This window comes from Perissodus microlepis, chromosome 1, assembly GCF_051167445.1.
Source record: "Perissodus microlepis isolate ML-2025 ecotype Zambia chromosome 1, ASM5116744v1, whole genome shotgun sequence".
In the NCBI taxonomy this organism is placed as follows: domain Eukaryota; kingdom Metazoa; phylum Chordata; class Actinopteri; order Cichliformes; family Cichlidae; genus Perissodus; species Perissodus microlepis.
In genome coordinates this window covers 19,080,728-19,099,794 of record NC_140461.1, presented here as the reverse complement: position 1 = coordinate 19,099,794, position 19,067 = coordinate 19,080,728, and the positions used below count along the sequence as shown (strand labels likewise).

Here is a 19,067-nt window from a genome sequence, read left to right as displayed (position 1 = left end):
CAAGCAATGGCCATGCAGGAAATTGGCCAATTAAGTCATAACTGAGTGATTTGAATTCAACAGTAGTTCAGTTCTCTGCCTGCTCTAATCCGGAGTCCTACTCTCTAGCAGAGGCTACAAGAACCTACGGGTGAGGCGCAAGTGTAGGTGTAACAGGAGAAGGCCCGAGCAGGGAGGCAGTTAAAGTGCCTGATGTGACCATGACCACTTCCAGAAACAATTTAATTCCACAGCTTCAGCCATCTCCAGCTGATCTACTCCTCCAAGGTCATTAACTGTGCCACAGAAGGTCACATGATTAATGAGTGACAAACCCTCTGGTGCAATAACGTGTATGAACGTGGCCCATTAATTAGACAGAGGGGCCAAAGAGAATGAATGGCCAGGGACAGCTTGGCCCCCTCACAACCCTGTCCCTTCCAGACACCATTTTTCATTTTCATCTGCACAAACAGACAAAACCGCAAGAAAGAGCACTCATAGTATTCCAAAAATACCACACATCCCTCCATGTGCCATGAAAAAGAAATCACCTTAACATAAATTCCTTGCAATAGTGTGATTGTTGTTTTTTTATATACACACGTTAACTAAAGAACGTACCGTACAATTATTAAGACATCAATCAAACAGACAATTTAAAGCCAAGAGGCTTGCTGTGTTTAAATGTTTGTGGTTCAGTGAAACTAAAAGGGTCCAAATGGCCCTCAGAAGAGCTGTGTGCACTGGATTCAGGTTGATCTGGGTATCAAGCATCTGAATGTTATGTTGTTGCAGTCCTTTTTCAGGACTATGATAAGCACTCTGCATTACTGAGGGCAATCTCCAAGAGGAAATGAAACATTCTGCTGCCACAGACTGGCTTTATTGGAAGACAACAAGTCCGGCCTCTCAGGATATACAGATCAGGAGATTTAATTGATGCTGACCAACTGTCAATGTACTCCTATTGCTGGAAAAAAAACAAGAGTGTTTAACACTCTTCCATTGTAAACAGTTTTCATTTCTCAGTCTAATCAACTTAATGCAATTCCAATAAGTCCATTTCTTAGAGTGGCCTTGTTGATTTCAATCCTCATAGCCTTTCGTTTTATTTTCACCAGCGCCAACAAATGTAATAGCCGCTAAGTATATTGGGCAATAATATACAAATGCTCTACATTCAGTGCATGCATTTCAATTTTACCTTGAGGTCATAGCATTATGGATATACCCCAGTGGGGTCATTAATCATAAATACAAACACTGTATGTAATAACAACCAGTGGGGAGAAGCAGACTTCGGGGGAAGGTTTCAGAAGAGGACTTGTACAAGACCAGGGGACACAGTGGTTATCTGTGTAAACAAATCTCATCAGTTCACCCACTCCACCTGGGTCAATGTTTCCCTGAGCTGGCACACAGTCAGGCAACATGTATACAGAAATACACATTTACGATTGTCATTGGCCCAGAAACATAATAAGGAGTGACAGGGTGAGCCCAAATCACTCAGAGTACAACCAGGAAAACAACATCTTTTTGGAAACAGGGTAAATATGCGCTGGGATATGTGTGTTTGTGTAATGATGTTGTATCGTTATATGAATTCTGGGTCATAGAATATTTATCTGAAGTTATGAATATGGAAGGAAAGTAATTTAAGAGACATGCTGGTAATAAACATAAATTTGAAAGGTACTGCTGACATTTTTTACACAATTTTTTTTATAAATGAAAAATAATAATAAAAAAAACCTTCTTGCGTCTTATCAAGCATTCAGAGAACCCCTTGACCCTTCTGAATAAAAGCATCTCTCTGGAGATTTGACACACATCTCTCAGCACAGATCTGAAGACAGTCATGAATGTTGTTTGCCCTCTGATATATTTTTAATATTCAGATCATATCAAATATGTCCTCTTTCAATAATTGATCTATCTATCTACTAGCAACATAACACATGCTGGGATTTGGCATGTGATTTCTATGCCTCAGTCAGTATATCTTCTTCCCTCTATTCAGTATGATAAGGAGGGCACCGGCTGCTCTCTAGATGTGATTTACTTGGCCAAGGGATATACCCTCAGCGCGTGCCAACAAACCCTGTGACCACAAACTGTGGGTCAGTAACACTTTACAGCTGCCTCTTCTTGTCTCTGGGATCAGAATCAAATGGCGCCGCACGTAAGACAATGACTCTACTATGTTACAGCATATGTTTCGATATGTTTTAGTTTTGTTGTATTTCGGCTCAATATCTGTTCAAGATATCAAATAATTCAAATACAAGCCAGTGCTTCTTGACAAAGACGCTTTCGCTTACAAAGGTCATGCGTGCACTTGGGCGTTTTGTGAAACGAAAGCCCGTAAAACAAATAACGTGTAAGATATGTGCAAAAAACATTTTTCTTTCTAAAGGAACATGGTGCAACACAAACATATCAGAGCCTAATGGAGTGAGTGTTTTTCATCCTGTCTTTGACCACCAGCATCTCCTGTGGTGGCTCATTTCCTTAGTGCAAGAGGTTCCCACCCTCCATCGCAGACGGGCTTCAGGGGGCATGGTGGAGAGAATACGAGATGGAGGGAAGGAGCAAAGTAGAAGAGGGAAGCCATGCTGGGAGAAAGGAAATCTTCCATGTGCAGAAGCAGAGTGGCTAGAGGACATTTCACGCTAATGGCGGCCGGGCCAATTGAAATGACTGCAGCACTGCATGATTTGAAGGTCAGGAGACAGAGGATTATATTCCAGTGGTGGCGGAGGAGGATTGGAGGAGTAAAATGGTACCTCCCGCCCCTCCTCCTCCTCCTCTCCTGAATTATTGCAGAACAGCCAAGATGGAATCAACATAGCACCAAACCCCAGCATCATTACTCTTACACCCAGCACAACATCAAGCACATAGCATTGCTCTGGTCTTCCCTGTGCATTCACATCATCGCGAGAATCTCCATTTGTGATTTGAAACAACACAACAAAACCATCGTGCCCACTCTGCCACACGCCGTGTTGTTTTTATCATGTACTGTAACCAAAACAAACTAATAGAAAATTAGATTTGTATGCCATGTCAGTTAAATATAAAAAATAAAAAATGCATGATAATTTGTTTTGTTTTGTTTTTTGGAGTAAGATGCCAGTGCTGTTATTGTTATCCGTGAGAAGACATGATGATAAAAGAAAGATTTAAATGTCCTCTTGAAGACATGGATGACACAGTAGATAAAACACTGAGGCTGGAAAAAGCACCGTCTTTGGTCAGGCTTATAGATGAGTGTGCAAAAGTTACTCACACACGAGAAAAGCATAAAGTGATTACGCACATGACTGCAGTAATAAGCTGTAATAAGATGTAAAATGACCATACACATTTACTCCAGACATTGTGCAAAGCAAGCCAATGTGACTACATCCCACTTCCTATATGCAAGCAAACATGGAAACAACAACAAATGAGGCAACAAGGACGTCAAGCAGAATTTCATAAATCAGGGACATTAATGTAATTAAACTAATTCCCTGTAGGCATCAGCTTCTCTATCTGCTTGATGTGATTTCAGAACTTCTTGAGGCTGTGCAATTTTTCACAGTCCCCATTAGACACTGCGCACTGTCTGAGGAATTCTGACCATCAAAGCAAATCAGACTTACGGATGCACCTGTTTCAGTCAGACAGGAAAAAAAACGCCGTCTAAAGCAGCAGTGACGTTTCTTTAGATGCAGCCATTTCCTGTGTCAGTAAACACTTTATATTTGTAAGCAGCATCCAATCCCGGGTGCTCTACAGCACCACAGCAGAGAGGTGGATAGCTTATAGGAAGGGGACAGATGTCACTCTTTGTACAAAGCCAATAGAGTTTGTAACATCGAAGGACTGAAGCAAAGACACTAGCTGCCATGCCAGCATTCATATGCTAACAAAAGCCTCAGAACCAAATGAGTGAATTTAAACAGTGCATCTCAAATATCTTGCATTGCTCTATTGTGGTGTGCTATAAAGCACTGTTCACACAAAAGGATAGGAAAAACAATGGACCTTAAGCTAATATTGCTGAACCTTCTGCAGCCAGCATGTGAAAAACAACAACAAATGTGTCTATTTAGTATATAAAGAGAAGAAAGGAAATTAGAACTTAAAGTGTATGAATATTTAGTTCATAGCAAACTGTATCAAGTATTATAGAGTTAATGTTGACTTAAATAAAAAAAAATCATCTTAACATTTTAAAATTTTTGCATTCTGACAATGACAAATTAATTTTGATAAAAAATAGCTCCGCTTTCCACAACTTGTAATTTATTCTTTCAAATAAAAATAATAATAAAAAATAGGTAAGATTTTTATGCATTTAAATCAAAATGAGATTAATGAAAGAAAGATAAATATGTTTTTGTTTTGGATTACATTAAATTAAAGTCACATTACGAAGTGTAGGCAGTAACTTTATTAGAAAAAATATTAATTAGAATAAATGTTTTTTTTCATAAGCATACCACATCAGTGGTGTACAGGGTGGAGAAACACAGGCTGTGATTTTGCTACATTTCTCCCCCGCTGACTACTGTGCTTGTAAAACTCCAGAGGAGATAACAGGCAACTAGGGTAGCCCAGTCAATCCAGTGCATGTTTGAATGGCTGACCATGTTAAGCTCTTAAAGCAGGCATTAATCCAGGATTTTAGGAGCAGAGCTAAGTTTGGCACGTTATCATGGCAAGGCCCAGACCTTAGACGGAGTTCAATCACTATGCAGAACCACTCACAGCCTCAGTCACACAGGCCTCAGACATGACTAGCACTGCAGCTGGACTGGAATGAAATAGTAGGTGTGCTAGAGAAACAAAAAGTTTTAAAATTCTTGAAATGATCAGTGAGTCTATGACTTTCCCCTTAAATATTTTTAGTTTATATTAAACTGAAGTGCAGATATGTTAAAAAAAATGTATTACAATTAACACCCAGGGTAAGCGTAAGCGTTTTATCCAACTAGGCACTTCATCTATAGTATGAACACAGATGAAGCGTCTTTATTCTGTGACGTATTGTTGCGAGGCATACCCAAAGTAGTGGCTCCCACAGAGCCCGAGTGACCTCTCTGGCCAGCCTCAGTCTCTACGTTAGCGTCACACCTCCAGATGTACACAGTCCAGAACAGAGCTACGCACGCAACCCAGCACTCCCTGCTCTGCTCAACTCGAGATACACACATACCAGCTCAGATGAACATCAAAGATAGTTGTGCAGACAAACATATTAAGAGCTGACAGCCTTGACCATGCATCTGCAAAAGTAGCATCATCATGATTTAGCAGTGGACAAATACCCATCGGGCAACATGACAGCGGCGAGCACACAGTCACGTGGCTGCACGCACATACATACACATGCGCGCACCAGTGTTAGGGTACAGAGAGCCTGGGCCAAGGCTTAGGACAAGAACATGGGCTTAGGAAACTGGGTGTTTGTTGGCAGATGGGGGATATTAGGGGCTGTGTGTTGACTTATAAATCTTCCTGCACAGTGTAGGGCCTGACTTATCATCTGACATATGAAAAAATACCAGAGAAGCAGTAGACAAAAAGAGAGGAAATTAAATGAAAGCGGTATAAAGAATGGGAGGAAACCAGTACTGTAGCAGGCATCTGTTTTCCTCCTCATCCTCACCCATAAACACAATCTGTATGTGGAAACATACACACCACATGTCAGATCTGATTCATGTCTCTACATTTATTCTTCTTGTGTCTTGAGCACAACAGTAGCTAACCGCCCGGCTAATACACATGTCAAAAATAGTCTCGAACACTTGTAAGAATACCAGCTACTTCCTGTGTGGCTTTCTGGAGCTTAGAATCTGGATCACCACTATCTGAAACCCTTAATTTATGCACGAGTCTCTGCCGTTTTACTGACAAGAGAAAGATTTCTATTGAAATTTATCAAAACTTTCAAAGTAGTGGTCTCCTCAACACAAAGGCAAAAAGATATGGAACTGAGCGCTCTTTTATTTTGAAGTGTTTGAAATAGTGGTGCAGTTTTTGGTTGGTTTTTTTTTAAGTAATGTGGTCAAGTGTCTTGAATTTATATGATATGACAACAAGAACATTTAAATATAGCATGCTCACTAACTAAATGTATGTGCACTCGCAAATGTATATCAGTTTATTAAGTACACTGACCTAAATATTTTGGAGTCTGAAATGTCATCTGTGAGATGGATCTTTCGTTTAGGAAGTTAAAAAAAAAAATTTCTTTAGATGGTTTTTAGGAAGCTCTAGATTTAACTTCAGAGTCATTTTGAGGCTGGTGATGTTGGTGTTTTTGAATAATATTGCATTATACTAAGAGGTGTTTAATGTTTTTTTCCCCCTGCCCCTCATTCCATTTATATGACTGAGAGTAAACTAAATTTGTATTTGTTATGAATATGCCCCCATAAAACTAAAAAAATAAATAAAAAATGCCAAATTGATGCTTTAAATGGCTGTCAGTAAACACTGTGATTCTTTTGATTATTTGTATGCACGCTCTATCACCAAACTATCAGGGTTAATATTACTCTGAAAGTAGAAAAATAAAAATTGTTAAAGCCCACACTCACCAGAGTAAAACATATTTGATATTTTGAACACCTGCCCCTGAGCCATGTCAGCTCTGTAAGTGGACAGATAATTCTCCAATCAACACTTGTCAACTCGAAATAATTGCAACTGGAAAAAAAAAAATCAACAGTTATTAACAACGGGAGAGTTGCTGTGCATGGTATTTGGGTTTATATGTGGTTTTTAGTGTGAGGAGTAAGTGAGGGATGGAGAGAGAGAGAGAGAGAGAGAGAGAGAGAAAGTCCAAATGGATTTTAGCCCTAGAATAAATCACTGTCGCCACAGAAACAGGCCGACAGCTGTGATGGATGGCTGAAATTTTTGTGTTGATGTCTTTAGTATTGCTGACAATTTGGTAGTCCAGGCTTTTTCACTTTTCCTGTGCTTGTGTGTGGCTAAACACATCTAAATTCTGGCACATGCTCATACCTACACATCAGTGTTTCACACCAACTCAAAATCTGCTTTTGGATGAACAATATCCTTTGCCAGATTTTTTTTTCCTTTTGTGGGGGGCTCAATTCAACAAGAATTTCAAATTAAAATTTTGCAAACTTCCGGGCGTATATTCCAAAACCTTAAAAAAAATTATTCAACGCCTTATTATCTGTAATATTCAGTTTACATTAAATGTTAAATTTACAAAAAGCATGTTGCATTGCTAAACTCAACTTTCTCTACTGAGACTGTGGAGACCATCTTGTGTGTGTGTGTGTGTGTGTGTGTATGTGTGTGTGCACCGTAGTCACATGGTCTTTTTGCACCTGTATACACTGACCCTCTCATTGGGTAACATGCTGCCACATGACACAGTGACGGTGGTGTGTTTGGACCATATACTGACTCTCTGTCTGTCAATGGCGTCTAATGTTAACGGCATCAACGCAAACTGAGGATAAAGGAAGGAATTTTTTTCTTTTTTGTTCATCGCGACCGTCCTGTTATCTAGTCCACTATAGCCCTTCTGGGTGTACTCACCACACACACACGCACACACACACACACACACACACACACACACACACACACACACACACACAGTCACAGACACACACACACAAACGCGACTTGAACATTACTTTAAATTCTTAAATCTAAAAAAAAAAATGCCCATAATACACTGCACAGTACATTTAGTCACTTATGCATAAAGTTATGTAAATACAAGAATTCTATATCATTACATACACACATGCTAAACACACACACACACACACACCTGACACACACATGCACACACGCACGCACATGCATGCACGCACAATAAAGAATTGGGCCATTCTAAGCCAGCCCCCCCACATCTAGTGTTTCCATCTGCTCTCACCTGGCAGGATCAAAAAGAGCACACTTCCCACAAACTTAGAAAGATCAATACTTTCTCCAGCAAAACACAGCAGTCACAGCCTCAGTCCCAGCTCCACACTACTTGTACTCAAACTACTAAACACTCAAAGAAAGATTCCACAAAGCAGAAATTTTAAAAAAAAAATGTACTGACCTTACTGTCTTATTTTCCTCCCTTTTCTCTCTGACGTCCAGTCCCCTCTTTTTCTTCTGCTGGTTCTTGTCCTCTAAACCTCTGGTCTAAGTAAGTCATGCAGGAGCTGCTTCCTGCTCCTGCTCAGCCCTACGCCACTGTATTAGTCTGATTTCACACTCTGCAGCCTAGCCTCCCGTCCTGAAGGGGACGGTGAATGTGCTGCTTATTTAGAAGCCGGCACGCACTACCTGGGCTTGTAGGCAGCTGTTTAAAGCACGAGGCAACATCCAGGGTGCATAATACCCCACACACACACACACCTTCTCTCTCCCTCTTGCTCAAACACACAGGCAAACACTCACTAGCTGGCTGGCCCACAAGATAGGGAAGAGCACATGCATACACACACACACATGCACTCACACACACACACAAGTAAAGTGAAATACACACACATGCAAGAAGTCTGTCAGAGGTCTCTCTACCTTGGCTGGGATAGCAGGCAGTGTGAGAGTACACACACAGGCACACTGAGATGGGCTGGCCGCTCCGTTCTTTCTCCTTCTCTCTAAGTATTTAGAAGACAATTTCAACAAGGGATTGCTCCCAATCTACTAGTGTGATCCACATGGATGAGTTATAATATGCTTGCCACTCTCTCCCTCTCTCTTACCCCCCCTTCTTCCTCTGTTCCCTCTCTCTCATTCTCTGTCTCACTCTTTCGCTCTCATGCTCGTTGTTTTAGCCTATTATCGAGCCGTCACCGATTTCAGTTCAGGAGGAAAGCCTTCCCTTCTTGGATGCTATATTTCTCTTCACTCTAGATGTGCATGAGAAGGGGCCAAAGACTGACTGCACCTGAATGCGTATTAGTAAAATGCATTATTTATTACAAAGCTGCATTCATTTTTTTTTTCCTGATATGCCGGTGGACATGCGGGGGAAGGGAGCAGTTGTGGCGACTGCATCAGCAGCGAAGGGGTGTATTTGTTATATGTGTGTTTGGTGGAGGCTGGGGTGGTGGCAGGGGGGGCAGGGATGAGGGGTCAGGATTTGTGATAGCAGGGGTCTGAAGGGAGGTGAAAAGAATACATAAGATATGATTTTAATTTATTTATTTATTCAATGGCTGGGATTGCCTTATCATCCAAGGTGCTGCCTAATGACATCACTGCTGGCTCCAAGCTGTCCCAAATCACACTGCCACTCATTTTTTCATCAAAATGATTTATACCTTTGTGTGTGTGTGTGTGTGTGTGTGTGTCAGTGAAAGAGAAAAAGATAGATAAAGTACAAGCGTGAGGTGGACAGACAAATAAGCCTTCTGTATCAAGAACACATCTTGCTTTTAAGTGAAATTATTATAATAAAAATGATTTAAATAAAAATATTTACTATTAATAATATCCAAAAATCAAATTTACACAAAATTCATTCAACACAAGCAATTTCAACACAGAGTTTCAAACTTTCATAAAATAGGTGAAATGGTTGCAAATTCATAGTCAGACTGAGTCATATTTTTGAGTTTTAGCAATTTAAAAAGCATTAAACTTTTGATTTGAGCATATCCCTTTAAAGATGATCATATCTCATTACGTTTGGTACTAAATATTCCAAAATTACTGCATCGCTCTATGGCATTTACAATAAAGCAATTACAATATTCACAGTAAATCATTTTTAATCTACAGTTCAATATCACATTGATACATTTATATTGAAATGGATTTGATTAATTAGCATATGAATAATCATTTGATTTAACAAAGTTTTAACCAATTAATTAATTAATTAATTAAGTAATAAGATGATCAATTTAAAATTACACACACACACACACACACACAAAAAAATAACCCTTTTTGCTCCAATATCGAAGGGTTTTGTCTTTGTGTTTTAAGCAAAGAATTTTAAGAAAATATTTGTGATTGTAACAAAGCCCTGACAAAGCTTGAAGATATTAATATAAACTACACTAAACTACACTAAAACTAGTGTAAGCTTAAAGTAAACTTAGTGTAGACATTGCAAACATCTGTAACACTTGGTTTCAGGGCCTGAAACACCAAACCCAAATCTCACTTCCTCCTGTTATTGTATGTTGAAAAAAAAATGAAATTTTGTGATGTAACTTAAAAAAGAAGATCTGGGTTTTTTGTGTGTACTCCTTGTGTTAACTATAGTTTTAGTTTAGCTAATTTCATACTGTTGTAATCTAAAACACTACAAATAATTAATTATGAAAGAATGAGTTCAAATTTCTGTGTAGTATGAATGGCCAAACATTGAGTAATTAAGTTTAGGGCCTGCACTTACACATAAAGAAGACGGTGGGAGGGGGTGGAAATAGCTGTGTAAGCTGGAGTTGCCACGCTGGTCAACAGGCTACTGCAATATGCACCCATGAGGGCAAACAGCCAGGCAGGAGTCATGACTGCAGAGTGGACCCCCAAGACTATGTCAGCACTATCAGCCTCCTCTCTCTCTCTCCCTCCAAGCAGGAGAATCACTCCAATACAACAGAAACACAAGAATCCCATCCAATCACTCAATATGTAGGCTGTGAGCCTCTGCTGAATACCTAATGATCATTTTCACCACATCGCAGCCTAAACTTGAACAGATTTAATATTTCTCATAAAAGATTTAAACAAAGATGCATTTAACAGCTAACACACACAGAGATACACACACGCACTTACTCAGCTTAAAATCCACAAAAGATATTGAAAGTTAATTGTTTACACAATTCATGACTATCCATGTGACCCTCACCGTGCTGCACTTTATTATACAGTCTAATTCAGTCTCCAGCTGCCTGTCCCCAGTAGAGCCTGTTAACTGCTTGGTCCTCAGCCACAGGATGCCCATCTTCTGTACCTGGAAAAGGAAATGATGTGGCCAAAGGCCCAGCTGGGCCATTCTATCACTGCTATTAGGGCTTAAGTAGAACTGGAAAATTACTCCATTGGCATTAACAGTCCATCTCAATCATTTTAATACTATCATAATCATGAGAATTTCTAATATTATTTTTAAAAGCCCTGGTATAAAAAAAAAAATGGAATTTCATTTCCTTTGCTTAACTATCTTAAATTGAGAGAGACTAAGTGAATGGGGAAGAAAGTGATATCTTATGAGACAGGGGGGAAAAAGTGATCTAGAGTCACCTCTAATCCTCCTGCTGCTGTGTCCAGCACTGACCGGCACACTGCCACACACTTCCATCTGTCTGCTTACTGGCCTCACCATGGTACAAGTTACAAGGTGTAATTACTATATAAACAACACAATTAATAGTTTAACCCACTCACTCTTAAAGTCCTCCTCTTTCACACAACTGTCATCTGCTCTCCAACCTCACGCTCCCATCTGACCAGTGACATAAAAACCTCCCGTGTTCCTGATATCCACTCGGTGCGCATCATTTTCTAGACGGGTAACCATAAAGCATCGCTAAACACTTTAAGAGTTAATGTTTCTTCCTTCCTTCTCCTCTGTTTTTCCAACTTTCAATTTTCCTGAATAGCATTATTATGTTTTATTAATATCTTTGAATTATTACTCATTTTCCTCTTAAAATTGAGTGCTTTAATTCACATTTGAAGTACTCATCAGGACCGCGCAGCGAAATGAATGTGGAAGGATACATTATATTTGCAAAAATGCAAAGGGTGAATTAAAAATATATAACAATACTAAAATATTAACTATTAATTTCAAGAAGATAATTTGCCAAGGAAAAAAGCCTTTTCATTACTTCTATGGCTCCTTTTCCTTTTTATAAGTGCACCTTCTGATTGTGGCTCTGTGAATGATACGTAATTAGAATATTCACCCGTGTTTCAAATAGAATATTTGATGATATTAAGACTATGAGACAGCCACATAAGTGTTTACTTTCATGAAAACAGGGCACAAAATGGATGTGGGTGCTGCATGATGGAGGTGATTCAGTGTATTTTCGTGTCCAATACAATATCAGATAGAGGGGTTCAGTCAAAAATAGAAAACAGCACCAAAAAAAAAGATAGTTTCGACTATTGCTCCTTCGTGTTCACTCTTTATCATTTTTTTTCTTTTCCTTTTTTTTACAATAGTGAAGTCTAATTCCCATGATCACCCTTGAAAGCGTGACCTTGTGCTGTGTGACAGGAGATAGCCGCAGCATGAAGACAGGACGCCACTTATCATCAAGGGACGAGGTGGCTGTTTAATTTCACACCACCAGTGGCTAAAACCCCTGTTAGTGGGGAGCGCCACAATGGCAGCTACGCTAGGGGAGCAGATGTCCTAGTGAAGGGGTGTAAAGAGGGAGGAGGTTAGGTTGGGAGAAGGGCAGGAGGGAGAAGGACTGATGGTAGTGGTGGTGATGGTAGCTGGGTGTGTGTCTCTGTGTGTGCCGTGCTATCATCAAGTATTGTGCTCAGAGCACAGTCTGACCCCGTGCGCATGCCCAGAAAAAATAGCACCTCTGTCCCTCATACACACACACACACACACACAGAAAACGAACCACGCAAATAAACACACAAATGGTCACCGTGGCATCTGGCCATCCTTACGGGAAGGTAGCTGGATGAGCGTAGCTGGACTGGGAGAAGGCATGAAGGAGCAAAAGGTGGAGATGGCGGCGATGCACGAGAGGAGAGTTTTGCAGGTCGGCCCACGCCACAGACGCCAAAATCACTAAGAGCCCAATTGCTTTCTGAAGAGCTTTCCATTGTCTGCCTGTCTGTCTTTGATGAACTTGAGCTCTGGCCTCCAACCCAGTGGTCTTTCTGTCTAATCCTTAGCGCCCCTGGCTACCCTTCACAGCCCCTCCCTTAAACCTTCCACACACAGACACAGACATAATATACACCCTTCAACTGAAGCCTGACATGACTGCAGGGTTGAACAGTGACCAGCGAATCCCAACACAGCTGAATATAAAACACAACAATAATGAGCGGGACAAGAAAATGGCTTCCCTCTCAAACATGGCTGCTTACTGATGGCCAGACGCAAGCCGGGAGAAAAAGGTCACCTCTCTCATCTTTTAATACACCCCTCCCTCCCCCAGCACACCTTCTATTGCGGTGTTGTGTTTTTTTCCCCACATATATATATATTCTTTTTCTCTCCCCCACTTTTTCATTTCTTGCCTCCCTCACTAGCACCTTCTATTTTCCCTCCCTGGTCATTCTCCTTACCCCATTTCGTATGCGGACGTAGGCTTATTATTCAAGAGACAAAGGAAGGGGATCTTGGGAAGAGACAGGTGGCCGCATCAGAGTGATGAGAAAATTACGAAATTGAAATCCAGCTTCTAAAAAACTCTCCTTCTTGGAAGGTAATAAAAAAAGGGGGAAATAAAAAGTAACTGTGCCCCTTCTCCTCTTTGGTACAACTCAGCAAGAAAAGGAGCAACCCCACACTCCCGTCCTCCCCCAGTACAATTTTAAATCCCCTCTGAACACCGCAGTCCAGTCAGATATATTCATTTTTCCTCACTTACTCCCCCAGTGTCATTTTTCTCTATTTTCTCCATCGGTTGGTTATGCAGAGAATGTTCCAAATGCATTTCGACTGCTTGATTTCTATTTTCATAATATCAGAACATCAAGTTAAAGAATATAAATGTTTATTCAGCAGAGTGGGGAAAGCTGGTATATGGGTGCAGTGGCTCTTGGGGGAGAGAGTCCATGCTAAATCAGTAAATCACTCCATCTGGAAGATGAACGGCATGTTTTGGAGTTCATTGCCTTTCGTCTCGGGCGAGTGGTCGGTGCAGCAGCAGGCCCAGCAGGCTGGAGCGGAGGTGTCTGCTGATGTGGATGGTTACAGCGGGATAATGAAGCGGCGACCGGGGGCTTGGCCGTGTTCTGTTCACCCCGTCCACCCTGCTGTGAAAGGGCCCACCGCCGAATGTGGCTATTAGCCCGTCCTCGTTTTGAGTTCCTAGCCTGCTGTACGCCCCGTGGAAAGTGCTTAGCTGTGAAAATGTCCAACTCTTGTTGCAACTTTAATCTTTTCATTCATCAGTTAGTATCGTGTTGGACTGAGCAAGTGCTCACTATAAATAAACTGTGAAGAAAACCTTCCAAGAATCCTCACGTTTATTATTTCATCCCCCTCTTCATGACAGACAGCATGCCAATCTCAGTTTATCTGTTGGAGAGGACTTATTAATAACTAAAACAACCTGTCCAACGCCTTCAGCAACACACAAACCAGTTTGTTGAAAGCAGATAGCAGCATTTAAACTTTAACCAACCAACAATGGGCTTCCACACCTGCTTCAGTCCTACTGTGAGCATTTTCTTTTAAATACTAGGTCAAAATAATCACGCACCATTCCCCCTCCAAAAAATCAGGCTGGTGTATTTTTGTTTCAGTGACTAAAGTGAATACCCTCAATCGTACTTCCAAAATGGACAGATAAATAGAGTACTACTGCAAATGCAACTTTACACTACTGAAAACAGGAGTAGTACCATCATGACTAAAAATATATTAAAACATAAAAACTTTAGCTTGCTTGATGAGCCGACAAAAGGCTACAGCATCCCAGGTTTGATTCTGTCCTGGACCCTTGTCTGCAGTCCTTCCCCCTTGATCGCTACATTTCTGTCAAATTAAGACTATTAAAAAAATTATAACTGAAAAATTAAACTTTGACTATAATCTTCTTTTAATCTCAAGTCTTTTTTCCACTGCAGCATCAAAAGAGTGCACAACGCCCCTTCCTAGATGACGTTTGTATTTCATGATTTTAAAGATGTGTTTGTGGTGTGTTTCCACAATCTTTCCCCATTCATTTTCATATACAGTAGATTTTGCACTATACTGTGATTCTGTCGAACACAACTGTGTGTAAACTGAGAACGTGTCATGAAATAGACTGAAGCAGGCACCCTCTCTTCTCACCTGCGCCTCAAACTGGGATGTGAGGCGCAACACATTTAAATAACTTGATGGAGTTTATCAAAATGACAGGCAATTAGACTGGCTCTGACCATGGGTTTGCGTGCTAAATGAGAGTCATTTGAGTAGTTGGATCCATATATGTTATATAAAAAGGAGTGAGAGTTTTGGAGCTCCACATCAGCTCCTGGACAGCCCTAAATTAAATATCCCCAAAGTCCATTAGGCTAAACAGCCTGAGGAAAGACTTTGTCTCACCACAGAAAAATGACAGTAAACTCAGGCAATCATGCCGCCAATCAATTATGCATGAATTATATTTTTCTTAGACTGTGTAAAATGTCTTATGTTAATTCCCCTAAGTATACAACGTGCATTACTCTCAAGGCATGTATCCATATGCATACCATCTAAATGAGTGTTTTCCTAAAGATTTATCAGGCCTATGGTGCCAGCTGAAATGAAAACACTGAGGATGAGTTGCGATTCCTCCATATCAACTGTTAACTGCAAGCCACAGGCAAAGCTTGGAGGCACTCAGTGATGATAACCTACATGGCTGTAAATCTAGTGATAGAAAACATCCCCGGAAACTAAGAAAATATCAAGGTGTGCCAGTAAAGTCTTTCATGGAAGCTGCGGCGTGTGGTAAAGGGAAAAAAAACCAGGATGAGGCAGAAACGCAGAGTGAGAGAGAAAGCGAAGAGGAAGAAGTCAGAGAGAGGCTGAGGTTGGAGGGCGGGCGCTAGCCTTGACCTGACCTGCCTTGGCTAAAGGCCTGTTGAGCCGGTGAATAGTGGAGTCCCTGAGGTCCCCCATTGTGGCCCAGATCTCTGATAATGACCTTTGTCTGGCCATGATAGCAGGAGACAGGTATTGGCAGGCTCGCTGACCAGTGTCAGTGATGTGCCAATAATTGGTAAGTGTGTTAATAACAACTGACCTAGTGGCCTCTGTAAACGGACCAACTTCTATGTTGGAGGAGAAGATTATCACCTAGAATGCAGCTAGGTATGCTAAACTTCCTTTAATAAAAAAACAAGTGATAATATAAGATTTTATAGCATAAAAATACTTGTGAAACAGAGTGTTGCATTTTAAAATGTACACAAACATATTATAGGTTTATGTATGTTAACCTCCCACACACACGCACGCAAACACACACACACCACGCACAATTTGAATAATTTATTACATCTATTAATTATCATCTGCCAGAAGCAATTTAGATATTTACACATACACAAGCACAAACACAGGCTCTTCTTTTCTCCTTTCCAACTTCACTGACAGCTCCTGATGATCCCCGCTGGTCCCCTCTTATATTACATGCAACACAATCCACCCTTACACACTAATTTGTTTTCTTTGGCTCTTTTTCTGTTTCAGTGTGTAACTGAGCCCTTGAATATATACAGATTTAATAGAGCTAATAGAATCATTATCAAATTCAGATCAATATAAATTTAGCCCCAGTACCCATAAAAGGCAGCAATATTGAAATACAACACTGTCTGTGCTCTTTCATTCTTCCGCCTACAACTGACGCTTGCTGCCATCAGACATGAATTACCAGACAGGCACATTACAGCTAATAAGAGTCTCACAAAACACCCTTTATTAATGCATGAGAGAGTCTTTGATCCTGGAGAAACTTTCATAGGGAAAGCAATAATCAACGTACCTCAGACAACACAATAAGATGCTTCCCATTACCTTGAAAAAGTCAACAATGTGGCTGAGGTCAAATAAACCTGAGTCTGTGCAGCGTGTCTCAGAAGGGATGGACAATAAAAAGCCACCAAAGCTCAGCCCCACGAAGCTGCTTTTCTCTACAGACCAATCCTATTTTCATCATTTTGTCAATCAAAACTTGTAAAGCATGAATCAGCCGGCATTTAGTTTTTAGCGAGTAGAACTGAGTCATACGAGATTTTAGTCAGGATGTAAAATAGATTATTAAATTTAATTGATCAGAATAACAGAGCGGTGCAAGGCGTTTCTTTTTCAGAACTGTGATTATGACTATGGGGCTTGCATTCATATCAAAATTCCATTTTTTCATTGTGAAATTAAAGCTTTACAATGAGTAATTTCACTGCATCACTGATAATTTTAAAGGGATATCAGTTCTTCTTAATAAAGACTTTGTACTATCCAATGTGGCAAAATTGCTATTTTCCACATGGAATAACAGAGACCTAAAAAAAAACCCATCTAAAATATACATTTTTTTTTAAAAAAAAGAAAAGAGGGTAATCATTTGTAAGCATCAAACTCAACACTGATACCTACAAACATCCTGTCAGACACACTGAACCGTTAGTGCCCTGCATACCTGTTCACACTGCATTTAGTTTGATAAACTCAAGAAAAGTTAACTTTCCTTGTTTAACAAGAATCAATATTCCGAAAGTCTTCCCATTTCCCTTTTCCCTTTCAGCACACCTTTCAGTAACAGCATTTGCCCCACCCACAAATGATCCATTGGAGGAAAATTTTGCTTTAACTTCTATTCCAATAATCTAGATTTTGACAGAGCCTGTCACATTATAAAGTCTGAACATAGTTACAAGAATTGTGAATGATACCCATGATTGAATTTTATTGAAGTGGTCAGCAAGTCAGCTCATTCCCCACAGAAAGCCTGGGGGCCTTAAGGTGGTCAGTGGGGAGCAGCTTCACAACATCTCAGCGCTGCATGATACATAGTGAGCGGAAGGAAAAGCAGAAGAGAGGACCCCTATTTGAGACAGAGGTGCCATGCCAGGTGAATTCATGACCTAACTATTTAAGACAAGTGGAATATATTCCCAGTTCAGCTGGGATGCATTGCTTGAGCTCCATCTTCGCACATATGAGTTCTCAGAAACCCTGCATACAGTGAAAGTGGTACACACAAACACAGCATCACGGGGAAAAAAGAAAAACTGTACCGCTTAAACTTGAAGCTGAACTTTTGTTAGCCTAAGAGTGTTTGTAGCTTAAGTGTCATTTTTCAAATATAACCATACAGCATAAAGACCCACTACTATATCCATGTTATAAAAATTCTCATTTAATGTAGTTTATTGTATCTGTGCAGAAAAGCAAGAAAGAAGGGATAAAGAAAGAAAACATGGAAAAATACAATCATAGACAAAATTCTGAGGTATTGTGCCTAAAAGAAAATATTCCAAAAGCAAAGGCCTTTAAATAGTGAGGAAGAAAAATGCATTTTTTTTTTAATTAAAATAAGACACTGTGCTAAGCTTTTTCCAGATTTCGTTTAGATAACCAAAATAGCACTAAACAAATTTCTTGTATAAAAAAAAAATCACATATAACAGCTTATCAGTTTAATGCATTGAACTGAAAAAAGATCCTTCGCTGAAAACAGATTTTCCTCCCATCTTAAATGCAAAGCTGCTGTGATTACGAGAGATTTGTTTTTCAACCCCTACTGCGGGAGCATGCTAATCAACCTAAAGGGTCGGAGGTCATGTCTGGACAGAGAAAGCATCCCAAACTGGTCACAACAAATGCAGAGGAACATCTGCTCTCTGTGCGTCACACAAAGCTGTCCCCTTGGAGCCCCTTGCAGCCCTTAGGAGCCTGGGAACGGCTCAAAGTCAAGGGCAGCCTCCACAGACCAAACGCTGACTGGACGCAGTAACAGTCTCTCGGTGAATTAGGGTAATTACCAAATGGTGACTAAAATATTTAAATTTTCAACAGAAACAAATTACAGTTTAATGATGAATGATGAATTTCACTGTGATTATTCAAAAGTTACAATTATTTTTTTTTAACACATTTACTTAATCAGACCAGCTGATACATACACACACTCACACACACAAACTGACAGGCATGAGAAGCGTTAGCGAGCTGGAGCCATTCTTTGATTTAAAAACTTGAAAAAGAGGAAGGCTAAGCTGCACGGGCCAGGATGAGGGATTACTTTTTTCTAAACAACAGTAGCTTGAATATGCATGTAGTACATTACACACATGCGGCCCTGATGACAGAGAGATCACCCCCTAGACACTCTCACTCTCTTTCCTTGGCAGCCTAACAATATGCTTGAAAGAAACCATCAAATGAT

At 40.3% G+C, this 19,067-nt stretch overlaps 1 protein-coding gene across 5 annotated transcripts in view; it reads right to left on the bottom strand.

The window, feature by feature from the left end:
- Positions 1 to 19,067, bottom strand: part of zfhx3b (zinc finger homeobox 3b) — a 285,848-nt gene that overhangs the window by 198,206 nt on the left and 68,575 nt on the right. For 2 of the 5 annotated variants that reach the window (XM_084933779.1, XM_084933823.1), the window contains exon 1: positions 8,084 to 8,470. The exons of 2 other annotated variants lie outside the window; for them this stretch is intronic. The gene's annotated coding sequence lies outside the window, so the exon portion shown is untranslated. Of the gene's footprint in view, positions 1 to 8,083; positions 8,471 to 8,550; positions 8,807 to 19,067 lie in introns of those variants that run through there. One more of the 5 variants, XM_084933796.1, reaches the window with a different exon arrangement.